Source organism: Heloderma suspectum, chromosome 2, assembly GCF_057233095.1.
Source record: "Heloderma suspectum isolate Gila_16-S chromosome 2, 16-S_ref, whole genome shotgun sequence".
In the NCBI taxonomy this organism is placed as follows: Eukaryota; Metazoa; Chordata; class Lepidosauria; order Squamata; family Helodermatidae; genus Heloderma; species Heloderma suspectum.
The window spans coordinates 366,800,144-366,814,462 of record NC_139459.1 but is presented as its reverse complement, the minus strand read 5'-3'; positions in this window follow the sequence as shown (position 1 = coordinate 366,814,462).

The window sequence follows — 14,319 nt, the reverse complement described above, 5'->3', positions numbered from 1 at the left end:
TCTGGTTCTTCCCCCAACCTGATGGTTCCTGGCAGCCTTACCAGTCTGCCCTCGGGTCTGATGGTGCTGCTGCTGAATGCCAGGTCAGCCCAAAATAAAATCTCCCTCATCCATGATTTGATTGTGGATGAGGGGGCTGACCTGGTATGTGGGGGGACTGGGAGGGGTCACTCTCTCCCAGCTGTGCCCTCCTGGGTACTCGGTGCAGCACCAACACCGACTTGAGGGTCGGGGAGGGGGGGTTGCCGTGGTCTATAGGAATTCAATCTCCTTCTCCAGGCTTTCTGCTCATTCGAGTGCAGATCTTGAGTGTTTGTACCTGGTGTTGGGTACCTGGGACAGATTAGGGATTCTGTTGGTGCTGCCCATCAGACTCCCTGCCTGAGCTGACGGAGGTGGTCTCGGACTTGGTGTTGAGGACCCCTAGGATGATGGTCCTGGGGGATCTCAACTTCCATGCCGAGGCCGCTGTATCCGGGGCGGCTCAGGATTTCATGGCCGCCATGACAACCATGGGGCTGTCCCAACATGTCATCGGCCGAACACATATACAAGGACACACACTTGATCTGGTTTTCTCGACTGGGCAGGAAGATGGTGATATGAAAGTGGAGGAATTAACATCTGTCCCTTTGTCATGGTCAGATCACTTCCTGCTGAGGTTTAGACTCCTGGCAGCCTTCCCCCTCTGCAAGGGTGGGGGACCTATTAAAATGGTCCACCCCTGGAGATTAATGGATTCCGATGGATTCCAGAGGGCTCTGGGGGATTTTCCTGCTGGTATGGCTGGTGCTCCTGTAGAAGAATGCAGAGATGACTCAGGCAGTTGACACGATCGCGCCCAAGTGCCCTCTGTCTCTGAGCAGAGCCCGGCCAGCTCCTTGGTATACACCTGAGCTGAGGGCAATGAAGCAAGAGGGGAGATGGCTAGAACGCAGGTGGAGGAAAATCTGTGCTGAGTCTGACTGAACACAGGTAAGAGCCCACTATCAAGCCTACTCTGTGGTGGTGAGGGTGGAAAAGAGACAGTTCTTTTCCACCAGCATTGCATCTTCTCAGTGTCGTCCAGCGGAGATTTTCTGAGTGGTTCATGGCCTGTTACATTCTGGGCCAGGGAGAGAGATGGTGGAACCCTCGGTAGCACGCTGTGATGGGTTTGCACAGTACTTTGAAGATAAAGTTGCTCAGATTCGTCATGAATTGGACACCACGATTAATGCAGTTCCATTGGTAGAGGCGTTCAGAACACCGTCTGGTCCAGTTTTATTGGATGAGTTTCAGTTACTGAGGCCTGAGGATGTGGACAAGGTGCTTGGCCAAGTCCGATTGACCACTTGCGTGCTTGACCCTTTAATAAGTTAAAGTTTTGACCCTTCATGGCTTATTAAATCAAACAAGGAGGGGATGTCTGGCTGGGTCCAGGAGGTTGTAAATTCCTCCTTGAAAGAGGGAGTGGTGCCTGCCACTTTAAAAGAGGCAGTAATTAGACCAGTCCTGAAAAAGCCTAAACTGGACCCAGAGGATGTTAATAACTGTAGGCCAGTGGCCAACATCCCCTTCCTGGGCAAGGTGCTTGAGCAGGTAGTTGTAGGACAGCTCCAGGCACTGTTGAATGAAACGGATTATCTAGATCCATTTCAATCAGGCAGGCCTGGTTTTGGAATGGAAACTGTCTTGGTCACCCTGTGGGAGGACCTCTGCCGGGAGAGGGACAGGGGGAGTGCGACCCTGTTGATTCTTCTGGACCTCTCAGTAGCTTCCGATACCATCGACCATGGTATCCTTCTGGATAGGTTGTCTGGGTTGGGAGTTGGAGGCGCTGCACTGCAGTGGTTCCGCTCCTACTTGGATGGCCGATTCCAGAAGGTGGTGTTGGGGGATTATTGCTCTGTGCCATGGCAATTGTGCCATGCGGTTCCACAGTGCTCTATTTTGCCCCTATGCTGTTTAACATCTACATGAAACTGTTGGGGGTGGTTATCCGGAGGTGTGGGCTGAGGTGCCATCAATATGCGGATGACACCCAGCTCTACCTCTCTTTCTCATCAAACCCAGGTGAGGCAGTGGCTGTTCTGGATCAGTGCCTGGGCATGATAATGGACTGGATGAGGGCCAATAAACTGAAACTCAATCCAGACAAGACAGATTTACTGTTAGTGGGTGGTTCGTCTGCCCGGGTAGGCGATATTCAACCTGTTCTGGAGGGGGTTGCACTCCCCCTAAAGGATCACATTTATAGTTTGGGAGGGCTCTTGGATCCAGAACTGCCACTTGAGTAGGGATGTACGAAAGTGACTTACCTGTTCACCGATTATGCTGATGCTGGGGGGGAGGCGCTCCGTCCCTCCCCCTGAAATTCTGGCCCGGGGGGGAGGCGCTCCGTCCCTCCCCCCCCCCGATTCCTGGCCGGCCATCTCCGCTCCGCAGGGATTCTGCGGAGCCGCCGGCCGGCTCCGCCAGCGGCCAGACATCCAGCCGCTGGCTAGCAGGGATGCAAATGGCGGCGGCTGTAGCCGCCGCTGTTTGCGTCCCTGCAGTCAGCCGTGATAAGCTACGTAAATGTTTACGTAGCCTATCACGGCTGAGTAAAAAACAAACAAACGCGCGTATGCAAATGGCGGCGCCCATGGGCGCCGCCATTTGCGTTCCTTATTTTGGCACGTCTTAGACTGTGTAAACATTTACGTAGACTACGGCGAAAATAAGGGGAACGCAAATAGCGTAGACGCTATGCTATTTGCGTTCCCCTTATTTTCGCCGTAGTCTACGTAAATGTTTACACAGACTAAGACGTGCCAAAACAAGGAACGCAAATGGCGGTGCCCATGGGCGCCGCCATTTGCGTACGCACGTTGTGTGTGTGGTTTTTTTACTCAACCATGATAGGCTACGTAAACATTTACGTAGCCTATCACGGTGTTTTTTAAAATTTAGCCGTGATAGGCTACGTAAATCTTTATGTAGCCTATCATGTTTTTTGGTTTTTTTGGTTTTTTAAACTTGGAAATGGCGGCGGCAGCAGCCAGTCGGAAGACCGGCCGCTGCCGCCGCCACCAAACTGCCGCCGCAACCGCCGCCACCAGGAAGATTTGCTGAAGGTAAGTCCCGTCCCGTGGCAGCGGGGGGGCAGACCGTTTCGCCACCGATTTGGGGGGGCCAAATGAGCTGGCATTCGGCCTCCCCAAGATTCGTGGTGAAATTCGCTGACATCCCCACACTTGAGGCACAGGTGAGCTCAGTGGCACAGAGCACTTTTTATCAGCTTAGGCTGGTCTACCAACTACGCCCTTATCTGGACAGAGATAGCCTAGCTACAGTTATCCATGCTCTGATAACCTCTCGCCTGAATTAGTGCAATGCGTTATACGTGGGGCTGCCTTTGAAAATGGTCCAGAAACTTCAGCTGGTCCAAAATAGGGCAGCAAGATTGTTAACAGCTGCACTGGCTGCCAGTCCATTTCCAGGCCAATTCAAAGTGCTGGTATTAACATTTAAAGCCCTTAATGGCTTGGGGCCAGGTTATCTGAAAGATCGCCTCCTCCCATATGTGCCTGCCTGGACCTTAAGATCTTCATCAGCGGCCCTTCTCCGTGAGCCCCTGCCAAAGGAAGTGAGGCTACTTGGAGGAGGGCTTTTTTTGCTGTGGCACCCTTGCTGTGGAATGAGCTCCCTAGTGAGGTTTGCCTGGCACCTACATTGTATTCCTTTTGGCACCAGGTGAAGACCTTTTTATTTTCCCAGGCATTTTAGCATTTTAGCTTTCTAAACTTTTAGCTTTGCTGTTTTAAATCTGTATTTTAAACTCCTGCATTGCTGCTAGGTTTTATTGTGGTTGTATTGCTATATTGTGGTTTTAATGTTCTATATATTTTAAATTGTTTTATTGTGTGCTGTTTGGTTTTAATTTTTGCGAACTGCCCAGAGAGCTTCAGCTACCAGGCAGTATAGAAATGAAATAAATAAATAGAAATGAAATGAATAAATAAATAAATAAATAAATTCTTCGAAGATTCACTTCTTCAAAGATTCACTTCTTTGAAGATTTGAAGCTTTGAAGATCTGAAGCTTTGAAGATAATGCCTTAATTACAAAAAAAAAAAGCCGAAGCGAGGGATAGAGGGGGGTAAAACTTAGTCTCATTTGAAGGGATAGAACAACCCCCTGCTCAGTGCAAGAAGCCTGATTCCCAGGTGGCCTCCCATCCAAGCACTGACCGGGACCATCCTGCTGAGCTTCCACAATCAGACAAGTGCATGCACATCCAGCCCTTTGCTTGTTGCTGAGGAAACGGGGAGTGCTGAGAAACCTATGCCAACAGTACCCAGAATACCACATGGGGCCGTCGAGAGCTGTGACTGGACAAGTGGGAAATACAAACACTGCCATATATGGAGAGGCATGGGAGGGGACTACAACCAGATACGGTAACGAACACAGAAAATCAGAGCACATGAAGGGGAAATACCGGGATATCAGGGTATTGAAAGCGGTAGCACAGAAGCGGGAAATTCTGGTTCCAATTCGAGGCGGGTCCTGCATAGTGTGAAAGATGGGCAGTGAAACCTCTTTGGAAGCGAAAAAAACTGTAAGTGTAGATTGGCCCTGAGGGAACAGGTAGACCTGTTGGGGTCTAGCTGTAATCAGCTGGAAGTGCAACTAGAAGCATTCAGTGTGAGGAATGCAGACCTAGAGGGTGCCGTTAAGGTTGTGATGCAGCAGTTGAAGAAACCACAGACTGCACAGAAGCATGAGGAGAATCATGCTTCATGCATAGCTCTGAAAGATAAGCTGAAGGGAGCTTTATGGGCACAAAAGACAATATGTTCCATAGCTGGTGGACCTGCTTTGGATGCCAGTGTGGATGATTTAAAATGTTTTGAATGGGACTTGGAGAGTAGTTGTTATCAAGAGAAAATAGTGCCGTCTGCTCCTCCCTTATCATTAGCAGAAGGGACTGGGAATCCCAAGCATGTGAGTATCATCTTGCATAATGGGACTAAGTATGAGAAAGAGCCTACCACTCAGACACCTGTCCTTACTACACAGCCTGCTGCCCCTTTTCAGAAGCAAATAAAATGTAGGAGGACTTTAGCTCCTTCAGAGATGGTAGACAGGGAAGACACTGAGGTGGAAGAGACAGTTGAGGAGGAAGACATTACTCCTCAGATTGTGGTATGAGTCCCTCCAGCCCCCACTAGGAGGAAAGTCACTGAGACACTGACCAGGCATCTTACGGAAACAGAGAAACAGGCTTTGGCAAAGGTGCTTGGTCCCTTAGATGCTGACAAGGTATATAAATGGGCTGCTATGGTTTGGTCAAAGACACAGTTGGATGTGCAGGATGTTGTAGATATGATTCCGGTTTGTGCCCCAGGTGTAGGAAAAGTTATGCAGGCAGAATTGGAGGATGCCAGAAGGGACTGGGAAAATCGGGAACGGTTTGGATTCCAGTACATACTGAACTATGTTGGTAGTCAGTTCATGACTATAGTTCAAATGGGATGACATTTTCTGGCTTGTACTCAACAAGATAAGGAGACAGTAGCAAAGTACTTTTTAAGATTCCAAGTTGTAGGCATAGTTTCAGAACATATAGATCTAAATGAAGAAGGGAAGCCTGATATGTTACCGGCTAAGTATAAGACATATGGTTTGAAGGACTGAAGTATGGCATAAGGTGTCTGATGGGAACAGAGGACCCAATGCAAGTTCCATTTGAATGGCTAGTGGAAGGAGCCAAAGGAGCAGAACGGTTGTTGGGCATGAAAGTTAGGGACAAGAAAGATAAGGAAGTTGCTGTAGTAACTTATTCAAATCGGGCAGGTTGTGAAAATAATGTACCAAGTAGGGATGTGCGAATCCCCCTTACCTTTCTTTCACCGGGGGTTGGCCGGGGGGGGAGGCAATCCGTTCCTCCCCCCCCCCGAATCCTGCCCGGCCGGCTCCGCTCCGTGCTGTGTCTGCGGAGCCGCCCGCCGGCCGGACCGATCTGCAGCAGGGCTGCCATCCACTGCCAGGCTGCTGCGGACGCAAATGGTGTCCTGTGTAGGGGATGCCATTTGTGTCCCTGCCAGGCCGTGATAGGCTACATAAATATTTACGTAGCCTATCACAGCTAAAGCAGGGACGCAAATGGCATCCCCTATGCCATTTGCATCTCCGCTTTAGCCGTGATAGGCTACGTAAATACTTACGTAGCCTATCACGGCCTGGCAGGGACGCAAATGGCGTCCCCTATGCCATTTGCATCCCTGCTTTAGCCATGATAGGCTATGTAAATATTTACGTAGACTATCACGTTTAAAGCAGTGACGCAAATGGCGTCCTGCGTAGGGGACGCCATTCGCGGCTGCGGAGCAGCAGGCAGCAACGGCCGGATCCGAACCTGCCGGAGGCAGTTAGGATCCAGTCTGCAGGGACTTCACGGGGGGGGGGAGCGGTCCATTCTGCCACGGACTCTGGGGGGGGGATTCTTTAGAATCCGGCCTCACTCGAGTCCATGGCGGAATTCTCCACCATCCCTAGTACCAAGTAAGCAAGATGCTAGGGGGAGTCAGGACAGGCCCCAACAATGGAGAACCAGAAATAATGGAGGAAGAAGGGAAGGACAAAGCCTGAGTTTGAGTGGTCAAATCTGGCAACATTTAGTGAAGACAGGTGTGGACATGAGACCACTAGATAAGGCTCCATTACAGCAGCCAGTTGATAAGCTGGCAAGCTTAATTAGAGACAAGTATGAAATGTCTCAGCCCTCAGAGGCATCTGGAGAGGGCCAGAAAGGTTGGCCACCTCCGGCGCCTCATTCGAATTCCCCACAAGTTGCAGTGATAAGTAGACAAAGACTGGCTTCTCCCCCCTACACTGACTTGCGAGCTGAGGCTCAGCGCTTGGCTACCATCCCTAGTGGGGGGGGGAAGAAGATGAGGAATAGGAGAGTCTGATCACTTGCGGCCCCTGTAAACGAACTTGGACTGTGGTAGCTCCACTACAGCCTCACTATACTGGGAGACCTAACGTTTGCGCTACACAGGTGGGATCAGAGACAAGTACGCCGCTACTGACTTCATTGGATTCAGGAGCTGAATCTTCGTTGGTTAAAGAGAAGCCAGGAAATGTAATGTTGGAAGCCCCTGCACTGTTAACTGGATTTGCCAGGGGCATCCCTCATATGGCTAGGACAGCACAGAACTTGGAGTAGGACACAGGTTCAATAAAAACTTGTATAGATACTGTAGTATGTCCAGCTTTAAGTGACCAGGCCATAATTGGGGAAGATTTGATGAGAAAGGAAGGATTAGTGCTTGATTTGGCAGTGTTGCAGAACTCAGAGTCAGAGAGACCACGGAGTGAAGGAAAAAGAGTTTTTCTTTATTTAACGTGCGGGCTTTATGGCTGGAATCACTTCCAAAGAGCCAAAAGCCCTGATTTATATCAGCAGATTGTTTTTATAGATATTGTGACACATATGAAACGGCTCCTCCTCCCCCTCCCATGTGGGGTTGCAGTCTTCAACATTTTCTCTCCTAGCACCATTGTTTATATCCCAGGAAATGGGTTATAGGGCATGATAAGCAGAGAACAGCAGAGAACAGCAGAGAACATGATATACGTATCACTGTGACCTTAGCCTTGGTGACAAGTTAAGAGATTCCTGCATCTCATCAGCCTACAACAATATATTCAAGGGAGAAAGATCTCAGCAAGAACATGAAGCATGAGGCTACTTAGTCTGACCCCCGATATGGCTGCTACAGCAGGACAATGGCTTTGGCAAAAGGGGAAAGTGATAGGAGGAGGAGAGTCTTTAGTTGTCCATCCCGATTTTCCAACAGGGAGGTATGTGTTATTCAGTTACCTGAATGGACCAAGATGCACAAACAAAGGTGTTTGGGTTACTAGTAGATCTGAGTGTGGTAAAATAGATGCATGTGTAAAAATTGTGGGGGCTTTTGTACCTCCTTCTCCCCAATATAAATATCCTCCAGAGGCCATACCAGATCTGAGGGAACTGACTGAGGATTTAGAAAACCAGGGTGTGATAAGAAAATGTCAAAGCCCGTATAATAGCCCTGTGTGGCCTGTATTGAAGAGACCAGTGGATGAGGTCCCTTCCTCAAAAGGCCGGTATCGTTTGACGATTGATCTCAGAAAGATTAACAAAGCTTTTAGGTCTATGGAGTCAGCTGTGGCTTCACTCCCTGACATAATGGCCGGCCTGCAGGCAGGAGCATGTTATTATTCTGTGCCGGACATCTCAAATGGTTTCTTTGCCATTCCACTGGCAGAATCCAGTCAGGCGCGTTTTGCGTTTACGTTTGACAATAAACAATATGTTTTTACTCGGGTCGTACAGGGATTCCAGGATTCCCCAGCCATTGCGCATGCACGTGTGACACGGATGTGGGATAAATTGAACCCACAAGACCATCCCTGGGTGTGTAGTTGTATTGACGATATTTTGGTGACGGGGCGGACAAAACAGGAGTTAAGGGAAAGAACACACAGGTTTTTAGATATTATTGAGAAAACCAGATTCAAGTTATCATGGCAGAAAGCCCAATTGGTTAGACCTTCTGTGGAATATTTAGGTGTTACTTTAGGTAGGGGGGAATGTACGATTACTACTCAGCGAGCAGAGGCCTTGGCAAGGATGCCTTGTCCAAATGATGTACATGGTGTTAAGAGTGTTGTTGGGGGCTTATGGGTTTATTCAGGATTTCATTCCCAATTATTCAGGGATTGTACACCCCTTATGGGCCTTGGTAAAGAGCAATAGACATTGGGATTGGACCCCCGAGTGTCAGAAGGCATTTGTACAATTGAAACAAGCTGTGTTGCAGGCACTAGCTTTAGCTTATCCAGAAGCTGGTAGAGCCTTTTATTTAAGTATTGCACAACACCCAGGTAGTATAGGAGCTGTATTGTTGCAGGAAAGGCTGGGAAAAAAGGTTCCTATTGCATATGCCTCATGACAGCTGGGTAGGACTGAGGTGCCTTTTAGTGTATGTGAAAAGGAGATCCTTGCTGTGGTTTGGGCTTTGAAGAAATGGGAATATATAATTGGCCAGGCCACTGTGATTGTTTTGACAGCCCATAACCCTACAAGAATGATAATTCACAGGAAGACTAATGACATGCATGTGAGTGATTATAGATTAGTGAAATGGACATTGTTTTTGCAAAATAGAAAAGTTGTGGTGTATATAAAAAGGTGTCCCCAACCAGTCGTGTCTGACTCGAGGGTGTGGTGCTCATCTCCGTTTCTAAGCCAAAGAGCCAGCACTGTCCGAAGACGCTTCCGTGGTCATGTGGCTGGCATGACTGAACACCGAGGTGCACAGAACACTGTTACCTTTCCTGCTGAAGCGGTACCTATTTATCTACTTGCAATTTCTTGCTTTCGAACTGCTAGGTTGGCAGGAGCTGGGACTGAGGACGGGAGCTCACTCCGTCACGTAGCACTCGGGTCTCGAACTGCTGTCCTGCTGACCTTCCAGTCTGCAATTCACAGTCTTAACCACTAAGCCACCGCGGCCCCCTATGGGGTATATATCTATCTGTATATATCCTCAACAGGTCCTACAGTGGTGGTTGATAGGAATGTCCGCCCAGGGCTGTGAGGTATATGCAATCCTGATGGCTCTTCAGAACACGTTGCCTCATGTAGGGATAGTTATTTGTTCTGATTCCATATGGACAGTACAGGGATTGCTTATTTGGGCACCTGCACAATATTGCAAACTGGGATGTATGGTCTCAAGTTATATCACTGTGTAGACAGAGGTAAGCTCCTACCTTTGTCGCTCATATTTTAGCACATGGAAAGAAAACCACTATGGAATCGTATTATAATGATTTAGTTGATAAAGAAGTGACAATGGCTTCTGAACAACAGATTATGGTGATTACACGATCACAGGCTGGGGCTGGAAGGGATCAGTATAATCCAGATGAGTTGGTCCGAATAGGAACAAACCAACAGGGGGTAGATGGAATATGGGATATAGGAATAGAACACAACCTAATGGTAGCTAGACAGGCAGGTCAGGTCAGGTGGTTTCCACAAAAACCATATAGAGAACAGTTGGTTGATGAGTTGATTCTCATGTTCATGAGAAGGGTCATTTTGGAGTGGCTGGAACTCAAATAGAAACATGGTGTAAAGGATGTGTAGTATGTGCCCAGGTAAACCCTAAGACATGACCTGAAAAGGTGAGGAGACATCAACCAGATAGTTCCGGACCATGGGTTAGATTACAGTTGGATCATATTGGACCTTTAAAGAAAACAAGTAGTGGGAAACAATATGTACTGCTGATTGTAGACTCTTTTTCTCAGCGGGTGGAGGCAATTCCTACTAAGGATTGTACTGCTCTAACCACAGCCAGGATGCTTTGGGAACAGGTCATAAGTAAATGGGGAATACCTTTAGTTATTGATAGTGATAATGGCCCAGCATTCGTAGGACAGATGATGAAGGCATTGATGATTTTAATGGGCATCCAACCAAAATGGCACATTCCATATCACCTGCAAAGTGCAGGACAGGTAGAGAGATGCAACAAGACAATCAAGGAAGCATTGATAAAGCAGCTTATTGTGAAAGGTGGGCAGTGGGATGCACATCTCCCTATGTTTTTAGTGACCCTAAGGGCTTTGAGACTAACAGGCACTCTGTATACCCCCTTTGAATTGATGACAGGATGGGCTATGAGGACACCTGAATTCTTATACACCCTGAATTGTATTATCCGGAGTGGGTAAGAAGGGAAAGATGGATGGTGGAGGTAGTACAAACATTGCAGATTATCTGACAGGAAGAGAATAACCAAAGGAAAAGAGATGATCAGATTGAACATGTGAGGTATAAATGGCGAGAGGGGAATTTAGTGATGCTTAAGAGGTTAGTCCAGGGGAAAAAACTGAGGCCAAAATGGATAGGGCCATTCCAAATTAAGTATGTAACCAACCCTATGTGCTGGAGCTATGTGCTCCAGAAGGCGAGGTCTCAAGACATTCTGATCAGATAAAATTATCTATTCCTAGGAAGACCCAAGAACATGGAGACCCAAATAGCACATGATGTGCAGGTGATGCATGATTCAAGGGAACACATATCAAGCCATCGATGGGTTGAGGAGTATTTAGGAATCCCACCAAACAGCACAAGGACCCTTTTTTCCTTGTTTCGATATTATTTGCAGCAGCCTGAGTAATCCCGTCCTAGGATATGAGAGGAAGTAGGGCTTAAGGGTTATTCATATATGGTTGAATATTCCTGCTGGGTACAATATCAAAACAACCCTATGGGAGTATCAAGTTTTCGAATTTCCATGCATTCTGTTTATGGAGTAACTGTGGTAAAGATCGTGACCCACACCACTAGTTTGAGGACTCAGTGGGGCCTAGTACTAGGATGTCATCTTGGCTTACACAGTGATAATGTCATCTTTTGGTATGAACTGGGAAGATGGAAATTAGTTTTGGGGGCCCCACGTAGAGGCTGTAGGAAATGGCGAAGAGCACTATGGTCACATCAGGTTTTCCGAGTACTGAAGACAGGGTTATTGAGATGTCAAATGTTCCAGATACAAATGGGGAGGTGTGCACAAGTAGGTGGCCAATTCTGTCTGGCAGATGGTCTGCAGTGTACCATACCTACTCTTCAAGAGATGGCTGCTTCAGCAGCTGTTGTTAAGGTATTAAAATTAAATGGTAGCAGTGGGTTAGAACCCCTCAAAGAAGAGGCTGGACCACATTTGGGTAAGGTGATAGAAACTGTATGGAAAGCACCGAAAGGACTTTATGGGAATAAATGGAGATGGGATGAGTGTTACCACTGTAATAGTTTGAGGGATACCTACTGCAAATATGGGGAGATTATGTAACAGCATGGTGAGACACCAAGACAAACCCTTCCATTAAATATGTTGAATAAACCGGACCGGGATCGCCTGCTTTGGGACTTGATAGCTCCTGAAGATGAGGAAGTGAATGAGGGTGACATCTTTCCATGGGCTATCTAGTATCTAATAGTGAGAGTAAGTATGAGAACTGGGGTCTGTAAAGACCCATACTTTGTTGTTTCCCACCTCCCTGGTTTTTTCCCTTGTCTTCTCCTGCAGGTATTGAAGTTTTGATGTTAAAAATTTATCCGCAAAGAGCCCGTGTTTAATCATGGAGTTCCAGAGACCGCGAAAGGGTATGGCAGCTTGTGTGTTCTTTTGATTCTTTTGATTAATATTCTTGATCCTGCAGATCTTGAGCCTGAATATGATTATGATGATGTAACCCCATCTTTGGAACCACGAAAGGATGATGTATGTAAGCACCAGAACACATGGCTTATCTCGATATTAGTGAAGCACACAGACATGACCTGGAAGTGGAAAAATAACCACAACACAATATCCTATAATGACTGTGCAGATATCAGATCCAATGGGATGTGTATGGTGGACAAAAGATGATGATAAACATATCATAAATGGAGAGAAAAGTAATATAACATTCCAATTTAATCTGTATGCAAGTAGTCTACCATACACATTAGGTTTCACAGTACAAATGTGGAACAAGTCCTTGGAAAAATGGACCAGTAAAAGTCCTATTGAACAACAATGTGTTAATAATAGCTTATCATGGAGAACAATCACTTGTGGGAAAGATAATTTTCGGGTAAAAGTGGAAGGTAAAGACATGACCTGCGGAAATCTTTCAATTTGTGTACCATATATGTGGACATATTTTTATTTGAAGGCTCCAGTGTCTCCTATATTTAAACATGTTCCTCATATAGCCCGAGTTAACAAAACAGAGTTACTACAACAAAGAATTTTGGAAGCCCCTAGACTCTCCCAAGACACTGTATTATTGTAGTTCCATAATGTGAATGTAACTAGAACCCACCCACAGTGCAAACATTCAGCTGATCCTATATTTAAGGGATGGTGGAATCAAGCTACAAGCAAGATTCACGACAGGAAGAAGCGGGATTCATTAGGCACTATCCTGGGAGGTATGGGAACTGGGGCAGGTATCCTAAATTCATATGATATTGAAGTTACAGCTAACAAATTATCAAAATTCGGAGAGATGCTAGGAAGAGATCAGACCCCATTAACACACAATTTTGGAATCTTGCAGGATGAAATGGAAAAAAACAGTTCGGGTACAATGGCATTCATGGCAATTGCCGGGACAGCATATGAATTTTTCACTGTCACAGGTTCTAGGATTGGAGAATGAAACTGGAATAGATTTGGCATGTGCTACAATACGATTATATGCCATTCAAAAGGTTGAACAAGCTGTAAGTCTTTTGGGGAATGGTTTACTTCCTGAGGAGTTCTGGGATAATACACAGTTATGGAACAAAAGAAAGCTTGGGTGGTATAAAATTGATTCATTTGATTGGAATAAGCACTATTTAATGGGAATACTACAAATGCGTAAGATTGTTGAACCAGCACCCCAAGAACAATGGGTTTTACCTACAATACCAATTCCCAGGATTGTAGGCAATTCCATGTGGAAACCCCACTTTTGTAGCAAAATGGATTACTAAAATAATATGTTAGTCACGTTAGAAGAACATTGTGACCAGCGGAAAAGGAATCAGTGGGTTTGTCGAACACTTACATGGTCTGAAGAAGGTTGTAATGTCAACCATAGTTCTGCAGTGTGTGAATGGCAACATTTGGCCCGTAATGACACTCGTGTGTATGATATTGGACAAGGTTGCATGTGTGTGGTAACTATGTGCCCAAAAGTATATTGGGGAACTTCCACTGCAGATTATGGGCCGACTGAAAGTTGTAGATGCAATGTTACTGAAGTTACTCTGCGTGATCAAGTTTTCAGGATTTCAGCCTATGAAAGACGCCAGATGATATATCATGAGGAGTTTCCAATATGGAATATTAATATTGGATTGGACTGGACTGGACTGGACTGGATTGGATTGGAAAATTTGATTGAATGGAGAAAATGGTTACTAATGCCATGCAAGAACTGGAATCTAGACTTCAATCAGGACGTATTAAGATTTGGCATAACAATGGACAGTTGCAAGCCTTAAGTAAACAAGGACAATCCTTGACAGTTCGTCATTGGTGGGATGTTTTTATGGGCTATTCACCTAAAGCCACAGCTTTCCTTCAGCTGATGTTCCATCCTATCATAACTGTGCTCTCTTGAAAATTCTGTTTGTAGCTGTTGCCATTGGTGTCTTGTACTGGGTTAACAAAAGGGTTAATCAACTATTCATGCACACCAAAGCAATTGAAGAAATTGCCAAAGTTCATATGGCTGATTAAC